Source organism: Argiope bruennichi, chromosome 10, assembly GCF_947563725.1.
Source record: "Argiope bruennichi chromosome 10, qqArgBrue1.1, whole genome shotgun sequence".
Taxonomy (NCBI): domain Eukaryota; kingdom Metazoa; phylum Arthropoda; class Arachnida; order Araneae; family Araneidae; genus Argiope; species Argiope bruennichi.
Window position 1 is genome coordinate 106,872,129 of NC_079160.1, and position 13,574 is coordinate 106,885,702.

The following is a 13,574-nucleotide window of genomic DNA, read 5'->3' on the forward strand; positions in this document are numbered from 1 at the left end:
ACTCTGCGTATATTATGAACCTTCAAATAAAAACTAATAACTAAAGTTGAGTTGAGTCAAACAGTGATCGACTAATAAAACATGCATTGTCGAATACAAAATTTAGCAAATTCTGAAAGAAAATATTAGTAATAATTTCTAACATGTCTTGAAGGGAAAACATAGTAAATCAGCATAAGTATACAGTAATATAAATTTCAGCAGAAGTCATTGGCCTTTACTATAATTTAGCGTGAAAATGTAAATAGAGTGGGAAGTTTACGTTAGCAGGAATAATTTTATTCATGCATAACTTTATTATTGCATAGATAAATCAGTCAAATAATGTATTAAAAAACCGCCTAATTTTTTATTCGAAAGTAGAGGTTGTGATTTGCACTTCTAATGATGCAAACAAAATGAGACATTGGCATTTTTAATTCTGCCCAGCATTATGTATATATACTGATAGCACACATAATAATAAAAAAATTTCTAATAATTACACTTTAATGAAAACAGTTGCATACTATTTCCATGAAGTTTTACTTTGAATGCTTGGTTTTATGGACATCGAAATAATCTTTTACAGAAGGAACTCAAAATCGCAATACTCATCTTGATGATGTCGTGTCCGCGTTACCACGAAAAGGTATGCAATAGCTTATGAGGGTAAAGACCCCTGAGGACACGAGGGCAGAAGTCTGACATCTAGCTCATATGAAGACGAAATTTACAAATTCGCTTGCACAACCCCTTTTTACAGGGAGGCACATTCACTCACCTCACAGATGAAGAACAACCATGCCCGAATCGGGATTCGAACCCAGGACAACCAAATCACGGGGAAGACAATATTCATCTTACATATTTAATAAGCGCATGAGATAATTACAAGTATAATTTATATTTGTCAATTAAAAAGTGCACTTATAAAATGCAATAATATTTATAAGTGTATTCTTATGGAATATTATCCATTACACTGTAATGCAGTGATAATTGACTGTTTCGGTCCATTCGGACTGCACTGGATGTTATATTTATATAACTATCCTTCATACATATCTTTTTCTGACGATAATCTAATCTTTGACCTAGTTTAGAAACATGCGATTCTAAAATTAAATTAGACTCACTTTCGCTTACAAATTTCTTTCATTTACAGTTTCTTTTTTTTTTTTTGCTAATATCTGTAAAATTTAGTTATAACTTTTCTCTGTCAGCATTTTTTTGACAGCAGTATCGTGCGAAATTTATTAAATGAGAGTATAAGATTCAGATATAAAGTTCTCCTAATTGTCATTTGACGGTTTCTCTCACTCTTTCTAAACCATCCTGTGTTACTAATTATGAAATTTTTTTATCGTGGGAATCTTTTTTTTTTCATTTTTAATATTCAGTAGATTGTCGATTATCCGCGGGCGGGTTATCCTCGCCTGCCGCACTAAGTTTTTTTTTTTTGCTTCCAAGCAAAGAGAAAATGTTTCCAAAGCAAGAAGCAAACACAAATGACTGATTTCTTCAAAAAGGTGTAGTTTTACAGCTATGCTTTTGTAATTAAATAATACATTACAGTATTAAAACAGCACATATGTATTCATTTTTCTGTGTATCCTTGACGCCTCTCGTAAGTACAAATCACTTTTCTGTTTTCATTAACACAATGCATTTTAGGTTAGTTTTGAGTGATATACTAAAATATTATGCGTTAGTTAAACATTTCCTGCTGTTTATTTTACGTTTTATTGTACATGAAACGATTTTTCAGAGTTGGAATGACTGTTTTCTCTTTTGCTATACCGTTTTTAGCTTTTTTCGGACTATCCGCGATTTGTGTTATCCTCGGCGGCCACGCCACCCAATTCCGCGGGTAATCGGGAGTGTACTGTATTTCCATTTCTGAGCTTGAACTACTTAGTGTTCATTGGTGACATTTATATTATCTTTTAAAGAATAACTACATTTCATATAAATGTAATAAAAATAGTTTTTAAAAGAGACTTTCATTACTATAATTATAAGCAGACTTTTTTTTTAAAAAAAATTCTATTTAGATAAATAATTTCTATTTCAGATTTTATGATTCATTTTTATAACTATAATGGATTTTTAGAACAAAATTTTCTCAAATTCATTACCAAGGCAAAATTTAATTAAATTAATTAATTACTGATAGTTATGTTTTGGAAAACAGTTAAATGTGACATTATAGAGATAATATTTATCTTTCAAAGAAAAGCTTCACTTTTAAAAATTTGTAAACTTTCATTATTGAAAAAAGAAAAGCGAAGCCTTTATTTATTTATTTTTGTAAAAGATGATTAGAAAGCCTTTAAATCACTAATAAGCACGTATAAAGAAAATTATTGAAAAAAGAACATATATTTCTTCATGAATATATGAAAATCATAAATTTTTGAAGGAATAACTTTGCTGTGAGTAGACTATTAACAACAAATAAATCGTTTAAAATATTAAGATAAAAAAAACGGTTGTAGAATAATATTTCTTTATTTTTGAAATTTATTATAGGAGAATAAATAAATGTTTCAAATTTTCACTTTATTATAACAAATTTCTTTTGTTATATTCGTAAAGATTCACTTTTAGGGCTGTTATTTATTGTGTAATGTATCTTAGCAAACAATTTAAATTCGAAATTAAAATTATTTCATTTCTCTTTATTCATTTACTTCAGACAAATAAAGTCAGAAGTTAAAAGTAAAATAAATTAATTGAATAACATTTTTTGCATGACATTGCTGAAAAGAATACCACCTTTCCATTCAATAGAATTTACGCAAGATGAGTTCAAATAGCAAAAGACACAACCCCCGGGCAATTTAAATTAAATCGAGTAGATATTTAAGGGTTTTAAGGAGAGTTAAATTTATGTATAGAGAAAACTCTATGTCCAAATAACATATTATCAAACTTAAAAGACACATTTTGAGAGAGAAGAGATATATTCACAAATGCGATCATTTAGGACGCGGTTCGATTATAGTTAATAATGTTTGAACAATTATTCTGACAGAAGGTCCTTTTGATGTTTTAAAAAGGCTCAATCAATCATTTTTCGTGAACATGAATATAATTTAATTTTCATCTTTTTTATAACAATAGAAAATAAAAAAAGATTTTATGAAGAAAATTTCTACCGTTATGAAAAATCCACGCCAGCAGGGCACAAAACAGAAAAATATTTACATCTGTGAAAAGTTAATAAAGAATCTGTGCCGTTTATCATTTGCATCAGAGTTATTATAATTTGTGTGCAGGCGTAAGGAAGGATTGCAGATCGACTCATTGGATCTATTTACCAGACTCCATGTATTATCCTTGCAAAATTACTTCATTTGTACGATTAAAATTCTATATTCATGATTTTTTTTCATTTCTCAATAATTTGCTATAATTGAAATGAATTATTTACAAAAAACATTAAGCAACACTAAGCATTTTTTTTTTTTTTTTTTTGCAATTTTTTGCTTAAAATATTATAAAAATATGGAGAAAAATGAACAAATTGCGAACAGAATACTGAATATGGTGTTTAAATTATTATGCAAAAGCACTTTTATTTTTAAATTATCTTTAATTGTCTCGTATTTAGAAAAATTTATTAACGATTTTTAATATATTTCTTCATACAACGTAAATTGGTTAGTATATGTCCTATATTTGATTCCAAATGTGAAACACATATGCAAGCTATTGATTTTGAAAGTTTTTTTCACTACTATTTATGATAATGAATAAAATATATATGATAAATGAATCATGAATTAGAGAATTTTTATACCAAAATAGGCCTTTAATATAAAAATTATTTATTTTTGAAAACATATCTTATTCAATTTTTTCACTCAATAAAATAAAATCTAATATTATAGAATTTAAAAAGTGTGAAATTTGAGACAAACTGCAAGCATGAAATGAGGAATAAATTGTATCAATCAATTAAATTAACTTTTCTTCGCTTGTTCGACGATTATGAAGATCTTTTAATTGACTGAGGAAAATAATTGTTCGACGATTACTTTTCTGAGCTTGTTCGACGATTTTGACAAATCAATAAAACTTCCCGTTTTTGTACTGAACTCGCAACGAGAAAGGTTTTAAATATCATAAATGAAAACCGATATTTTCTCTCTGTAAAATGAACATAGTCATCTTTTGGATTCGATAAATGAGACAGGAAAAAAGAACGGGAGAAACATGGAACGGAAAACATCCTTTTTTACTACAAAACTGCTGGGCCTGAAATAATCCATAATTACGAATGTAAATGTCATTCCCAATGAGAAAATAATCCTTTTGATGCTTCCGGGTGAAAAGATCTCATTCTCACCCAATTCCCACTACGTCAACGTGTTCGATCTAGACGACAAGTGAAAATAACTTTTCGAACTCGAAGAGGTGGAATGGCATTGAGATTAGAAGAGGCATTTGTCTGTCCTGCTGGAGATGTCATTGACAGTTACAACTTAGAATATAAAATAAAAATATTTTAGTTAAAACAGGAATAAGTAAGGATTTTAAATACTCCATTAGAAAAATACTATGTTAACCAGAAATGCTTCATTTGCTGTAATTAAAAATTCTAAAAATGCTTCGATGACTTGGATTTGAAAAACTTTACATTTTATTCTTAGTTCTATCAAATCTACTTTATTTTTGTAAAGTTGGTTAGCTTTAATCCAATCGTGAAAATAATGTGAAACTATTTTCCATAATCCTTCTATTAGATATTCTAATCATTTTTTTTAAATTTAAATAAATATCTGAATCTTGTGGCACTTTGGACAAGTTCAATGAATCTTTAAAATCATTTGTTCCGCATTTAGTTTGTTGTCAGCAATTTATGTTCAAAAATGAATTCGGCTTTATTTATACAAATATTTTTAAAAATTCAGGAATGCCATGTAATTTTTTTTTAATTATTTAGATTTGCCTATTTAGAAATTAAATGTTAAAGAACACTGTATTATCCTTTATTTGAAAAAACAAAGAAATATTTTGGTCAAAATGGGTAACATTTTTAACAATTATGCCAAATATTCTTTGGGTAACTATACTCACAAAAAACTATATTATCAACCGAACTGTAAAATAAATTCATAAGTCGAAGTATAATTTTTTTTTAAAAAAATTCTTTATTTCGATAGCCAGTTTTATTAATTTAAACAAAATGAAAATTGAACCAAATTGAACCTTATTTTTAAAGCAATATATTTCGATTCACAAAACTGCCAATTCCATTAACATAATATATGACAAAAGAACTAATTATCAGGTATATACACTTGTGCACAAATTCTATAATCTTATAGTTTAAATTATGAAATTGTAGAATAACTCTATTTGTGATTATAACAATGAAACTCCATCTTAGAAGAAAGTTAACGCCCATGTAAATATCAGGAACTGAAATGAAATGACATTATAGGTGTTGCGAGACATACAAGGTGCGTTGTGCGGAGCAACTTAAAAAGACGGAATTTTATTCTCATTTTGAGACATTTGCTGCAGGTGAAAATGATATCGTTAGCACAAAATAGCTAGAAAAAAATCATCAAGACTCCATTACACGAAATAGAGTATTCGGGACATTGGAAGAAGGGGAAAAATTTGATGAGTTGAATTTTTAATCTAGCAAACGTTTTGTTCCACGCACTTGGAAAGCGTTCTAGAATGCTGTTACAGATGTAAAATAGATTGGTGATGAATGGACAAAGGAAAAAACCGCAGGAGATGGCGATATATCACCTTTCTGGCAAAAGAGGAACCGAAACCTTGCTGGCACTATTTCTCAGCACATGCATACGGTGCCGGTGTTAACTGTCTATGCTTTCGTACTATGTCTAGATGATGGTATAAAAGTGTCCTATTTTCCTGGCTTCCCAAATGTTTTTTTTAACCGCACTTGGAAACTCTTTCTGAGTATTGATGCAGCTGTAAAAAAAGATTAATGATGAATGTTCAAGGAATAAAACTCAATAAATAGAGATATATTCTATTTCTGGCAAAAAGAAACCGAAGCTTTGCTGACAGAATTCCTCGACACTTGTGTACTGTTTATGCTGTCGCACTATGTCCAAATGATGCTATAAAAGTGTCCTATTTCCCGGAATGTTTTGTTTACCGCACTTGGAAATATTTCCTGAGTACTGATACAGCTGTAAAAAAAGATTATTGATGAATGTCCAAGGAATAAAACGCAATAAATCGCGATATATCCCATTTCTAGCAAAAAGAAACCGAAGCCTTGCTGACAGAATTGCACGACACTTGTGTACTGTTTATGCTGTCGCAATATGTCCAAATGATGTTATAAAAGTGTCTTATTTTCCTAGCTTCCCGAATGTTTTGTTTACCGCACTTGGAAATATTTCCTGAGTACTGATACAGCTATAAAAAAAGATTAATGATGAATGTTCAATGATTAAAACGCAATAAATAGCGATATATCCCATTTCTAGCAAAAAGAAACCGAAGCCTTGCTGACAGAATTGCACGACACTTGTGTACTGTTTATGCTGTCGCACTATGTCTAAATAATGTTATAAAAGTGCACAATTTTTCCGGCATTCCGAATGCTACATATTACTGATTGGACGCCATCATTTACGAACAGAAACTAGACATCTCTTCAATGGGACCAAGTGCTCTTTACTGATAAGAGTATTTTAATTTTACAAACGATTCTTGATGCCATTTAATGTATGGAAAGATAGGGACAAGTTTTTATCCAATTTATATCTAATGAAAACATCGCGAGGGTAGTCCTTGTGGGGAAGGCATAACGATGAAGTAAGAAGGGAGCTCTAATTTTTTGATAGATATTCAGTGACCAGATATTGTTATTGTTATGAAATTATCCTCCCTTATGTGGGTCTGTTTTAAGGTACCTTAGATCTAGATTTAAAGTTTATAAAGAGTGACCACAAAACTTTTTTCTGTTCCGGAATTTCCAATCCATATGCTTCGAATAGATTAGCTCCTATTTAAATCCGATTGAACATGTCTGGGATGCTTTTGGGAGATATTTGTAGCACAGTCCTATTCTCTAGAGACAAACAAACAATTTATGCAAATGCATATTGAGGAATGAGCTTCTCCCCTCAAGCATTGCAGGATTTAGACTTGAACAGTTGGTACCACACAACCACTGCAACCGGAAAATATCATACCGTTTACTACGAAAAATTGTTTGTCGTTCTCTTTCAGTCTAGGCTTTGGTTTTTGATAACCGTCATCTCGGCAATAGAGTTTTTTTTCTTCTTTTTTCCCTAAAACGTTTATCCTATTCAATTTTTTAATTATATTTTATATGTGCCTTAGAAAAGAATTGTGCCTTATATTATACAATATAAAAGGCACAATTCTTTTCGAATAAAACAATTTATATTTTATTTTCTAAAAATATTTCTATAACTCTTAATATTGTTGATTTTTCATCACATACTTTCACAAATAAAATGCATTGCAATAAAATAATTCGCTTAAATTTATAAGATATTTGCTTACTGTAAGTAATAAAATATAAAAATGCAGATTCGCTATTTTTTATGACTAATTAGAATAAGTCATAAAATAATAAATTGATGAATAATTGCAAAATATTTTTAGTTATATGAAGGATAGGAAAAAATCAAACTAATCAAAGCTTATGATAAAAACTTTCAGAATTTCGTATTATTGTTAATGTGAGCAATATTTTATAAATTTACTTTTAAACAGGCATGTGATTTGAAATATTTATGGGTTTTTAACTAAATTAGAACTTTGATTCTTATTCTTTATTAAAATAGTTTCGTCTTAGTTTCAGGAAAATATCAAAATTAGTAATTGGCATAAATAATAATAAGTGAAATTAAATCGCTCTCTTTTGGTGACATAAAAGCTTTTTTCACTGAATAAATCATTTGGCTCATAAAGAAGGAACGGGAATTTTTTTACTGAAAAAAACACACACAATAAGTTAATGAATAGCTTAAAGCAATTTAATGTAGAATTTGGTTTAAAATTTGCAGTTACCAACGCAATTATAGGATAGCTAACTAAATTTATGCTTTTCTTCAAAAGTCAAAGCACACATTTCATGCCAATGGTGTGCTCCGTCGTAAAATATTAAATTGGAAATTACCGAATAAATGATGGCTGCGAAACACCATTTGCAACCGTAATTGCTTCTTTAGTTGCCATAAATGATTAATTATTTCAGTCTGGGCTGATGATTGCCGATGACTGGATGGTTAAAGATGGGAGATTGAATATAATCAGGAATCAATTTGATTTCCATAATATATTCCCACTCTCTTTTAAATTTAATATAAGTATATTTTGGTCTAGTTATTAGGCTAATATTTCCATGAAAATGACATTAATATATGAGTCGTTATTAAAAGTTTTTCGTTTACATTTTGTGTGCTTCAAAATTTGTATTTTGTGCTCTAATGTGTAAATAATTGTCACTCACAAAATTGATATCTTCTTGATTAATATTTTTTCAACAGATTATAGAGTAATTGTGATAATAAAAAATATGAAGCTTTTACTTTTTTTATGTAAAGTATGTGACTACGTTCGTAATGAGGTTTTTGAAAAGAGTTCAAAAATAGTTCTATTTTTTAATATGTGCATAAAAAAATTTGAAAAAAAAAACATCTTTGAAGCTAAAATATACAATTAAGTAGCAAAAATGTTTTACAAATCCGAAAAAAGGTCTTTCTTTGGCTGAAAAGTGATATGAAACAAAATTCTTCTAGTTTAGAGATGTATCAAATGATTTGCTTAAGAAATGTATTATCTAGTTCCTGAATTAAAAAATAAGCAGTATTTCTATAAATTTTTTTAAATATTGGGCTTCGACTAGTGAATAACACGAATTTTTCTCATATTATGAAGAACTAAAACAACTATAAAATATTTATAAATGAATGGATTACTTATTCTCTAGTTTAGAACGAAATTCGAACAAAAATTATGGATTAAAATTTACTTTATGCGTTTTGTTCATAATACAATTCAAGCAAAATTCAGAATTTGAGAAAATAGCCTCTAAAGATGTAAAATAGCATTAAAATGCTTGTAAATGTAAATATAAAAATGAGTATAACTTCTGAAAATTAGACTGAAAAGCAAAATTCTAACGTTTTAAAAAAATCTGTTCAAACATTAAGAATATTAAATAAGAAATCATAATTTTGCAAAAAATCGGCTTTTTAACGTAGTTACTTACCTTAAAATTCTATAAATGGAGAAATGAAAAAAGAAAGATAACTTTCTTGTGTGTACAGAGAAAATTTCAGCATGCTTAGTATTTAACAACGATACTTTATTGCCCACGGAATGACGAATTCAAGTAGCAAACAATATTTGCAGTTAATAGCAATACTGCAAAGCAGAAAATCATTTATACCTAATCGCAACAGCACAAAATACTCAGAAAAAACAAGCTCAATTATTCAATTGAATTCAAGTCAGGTCTTTATCTCTGGTTTTTATAGTATCCCCAAGCTTCTAAAATAATCGACGTATCCTAAGTCTTAATGAAGGTATCGCCGAGATTCTTGTAGCTTCTGAAACCTTCGTTTTATTATTAAATTCATATAATTTCTTGTCAGATTGTCTAATGCTTTTACTTATTAATTCGGCATCCAATCAGGATGTTAGAATTATCTGTAAGACTGTCTTCTTAATTAGTACACTCGCTGAGTTGGGAAGCAACATTATACATTTGTAACAACATGCACTCCTTGTAACTTCAGCAAAGAAATGAAAAAAATTATCTGTCACGTATGAACAAAGGTTTCGAACATGTCTGTTGTTGAAATATTCGAAAAAACACTTTCTTGCAAAATGACTACTCTGTTCTAATGTGCGTGACTGAAAAAATGAATATCTAATCACTCATGGTGTTTACTGGCCCGTCCAAGATCCGTAATTTCAAATTGAAGTGGGGAAAAGGATGAGAAAGATTTTATTACGAAGCATGCGAGAAAGTTTCAAGGAGACCACTCAACCCAGTTATAGTAGTATTTATAATTATTCTTTTTGAAATTTAATAACTATTCGATTGTGCAATTCTAGCTTCATAACACTTTCGCGACACGCATGAATGATATGAATCATCAGCAAACATCTCTCCCAGACGGACGTACCACCCGTGCATTTCTGGAAATCAAACTCATGGGATGGTGATGCTTATGCGCATTTTAAACTAGAACAATTTTTAAACACCACTAGATGGCTCCCTATTTGCATTGCTTTTGAAATAAATACAGTTTTAGTATCCTGACCGTCGGTTTGCTCATATTCAGTCTTTTGTATTTGGTACCTTAGCTGTTATGGGGAAGGAGGCTAAGAGAAATGTAAATAAACAGAGTTGGGTTGTGTCACTTTCCACTTCATAGAATCATTCGCATTTTTGATTTTCCCCCGAAATCTTTTTTTTTTCTCATATTTTTCTTAGCATTCGAATACATTTGGAGCACTTCTCTTTTTATTACGGAAAACCTTGGTTTCGGTTCATTTTGGGGGGAAAACATGATTTCTCAGAAGAAAAATGTGCTCATATTATGAATGAACTAATTATCTATAAAGGTAGAAAAAAGTGTCGACGTTAGGACGTAAACTTTCTTTTTTGTGATTATTTTTTTCAAAATTAGGCTTAGTGACGCAAAAACCCCGTCCCGTTGGATGATTCCTTTTATCTTACACTCCGTCCCGTGCGTGCGTCTAGGATAGAGACCTCCCTTCCCGAAAGGCATAACATGATTTCAGAGAAAGTATTTTAAATCCGTCATTCATCATCACTCAAAGCATCATTTCACGCCATGCCAAAATAAGTACCAACCGGGAAAGGGGCTTGAAAATAGCTGTCAGCGTTCCTTCTAACTAGATGAACTAAAGAAAAAAATGGAGTCCTATCACGTCATTTTCGTGGCGTGAAGTGATCGCGAATGACTGACCCTACACCCTGCAACCTCGACTTTCGGAACAGTAGAGAATACATAGGAAATAAATGCATTATGTATTTATAATTCCGTATTTTAACTAAAAGAGACAGCCATTCTTTACATTATTTTGGCATTCTATAGAATATTTGCTTTTCCTATTAAAACGGTAGCATACTCTTAACAGTTTCACCATATTTTTTAGAAAGAAAAATGTTGAAAAGTGTTTTGACAGGAAAAGTGAACAACATTCGGTAGCAAATGTTAATACTTTTTTAAGGCAAGACTACGGGAAATTCAAATGCACATCCGTCTAACTTTTCTATTTGCTTTGAGAAACTTCAAACTCGCAGAAATATGGAAAAATTTAAACTTTCGGCCTTTCCAACAAGGTTGTCTATCTTGCGGAATCTCATTATGAGAAAATTTATTCGTCTTAAAATGTGGGTTTTCTAGAAGAAAATTAAGTGATCTTCGAGTATTATGAAATATAAGAACAAAGTGAAATTCGGCTTTCAAACATTTTAAAATAAAGAAGCATAAACTACAATTAAAAAAATCAAATGCGCGTGAGTCTCCCAATATAACAACTACAGAATATTCAATGTAAATTGAAATATAATTGGGATGAAGAACAATTATGAAGGAACTCTATGGCTCCGAGTTTTATTCTTGAAAGATAAACATTTTTAGATAGAAATTAAATTTGATAAACGAGCAGAAGTACAAGAAATGAAATTCGAAAACAATATAGCTTTTTTTATTAGTTTCTATATTAGACTGGAGTCAAAAACCTAAAAACTTGTCAAACACCCCCACCATGCTACAGCAACCTGAGCAATATGAAGATCGGATCCCTACTAAAGTATTATCAAGCACTGAGGTAAACACACAATGGCTCCCATTACGGTTCAACGTATACGCCCATACCCATTAACCGATATCGCTGTGGAGACAGCTCAACTCCACACCATTATTATACCAATCTGAGAAGAGAGAGACTGCTTATTTGTATAGCAACTTCCCACCCTCATATCTAAGCGGTTGCTTATTAGGATATGTTGGTAGGGAAAGTAAGTAGTGTACATTTTTCACCATCGTTTGCCCTACATTTGAAAAGCACGAATGTTGAAGAATTTTACACAGATTTACATAAACTATTTATTCTCATTATTGACACATTATTGAGGTATTTCCATCAAAGAATTTCATAAAAATTTATTACAATTTAAAAAGTGCAAGGTAATATTTCGGACCCTTTTTGAATACAAGCAAAAACATTATTTAATTCTAAGTATGTGATATTTACTAATTCCAACTCAAAAATTTAGAAATAATTTTTTTTTAGATTTTAAAAGCTTAGGTAATAATTTTTCTCATGGTAATAATCCAAAAAATATATTTAATAAAACATGCATATACTTTTTCTTTTATCTTTAACGTAGTCAGATCACTTGAAAACTTATACAAATTTTCATCTCAGAGAACACAAAAACACCATAATTAAATTTCAAAGCTTCCAGCTAAACGCGAATATCTATCTAGTGTTTCGTTCTTTTTCATTTTATCCCATTTTTCAAAGTTCGTACAGAAAAGAAAATTTATACCATATTTTGATCGCAGAAATTGTTTTGAAGTGTTATTTTTCCACCGAGGGAAAACTATCTCGACAAGATAATAGTTTTCGAAGTAATGGCTTTAAAATGGCAGTAAAAAAAGAGCTGACTTATATGTCTGGATAGTATTTGTCAAAATTTTCAAAACGTAATATGCATGCCTTTATTGTTGAAATGAAACATATTAAGTGACTTTTAAACTAAAAATATTTATCTCTTTTGATATTTTTCAAGTGAACATTTATTTCAAAACGTAAAAAATAAAATAGAAATTTTTAACCTAGTAATTATAATTAAATTAGTGATTATAATTATTAGTAGTGATTATAATTAAAAGTAAAAATTGCAGAAAAATTAAAAATTTATAGAGTTGATAGTTAACGTCCTGAGATTATGTGGTATATATTAAAGTTAACTAAAGCTATTATAAACTAAAGTACCCTAAAATTTTAACATAGTAGGTTTTTATGTTTTAATTGCTTATTTAATTTTTAATTTTTATTATTTATTTAATAAAAACAATGTTTGTATTTTTAAGTGTTTCTTTTTTTAATTATATTAGTTTTATTTTTTATACGATACTGCAAATTGTTCCACAAAAGGACTTTTTTTTCAATGTCGATCATTTAACATAACGTTTTCTTAAAAATATTTTGATATTTTTTTGTTTTTCAGGTAAGTAATCTCTTTTGACATTTTATCTGTGCTACTATGACAACGAAATCAGTTGTAAGAAATGTTACATTTATCTATAAAAGAATATTTTTTAAATAAAAACTTTAGATATTCTTTACTTATATATGCTAAGCGACATCTTTTTCGCATTGGGGAAAATAATTTTCATATATACTCTTTAATATGTGATATTTTTATTATTTAGTTTTTCATAAGAAGTTTAGAAAAAAATATTTTTAATTTAATGAATTAGAAGTTTATAAAAATTAAATTATAAAGAATATTTTATTATTTACTATAATTAAAAATGTGAATGATAGGGAATTTAAAAATGTTA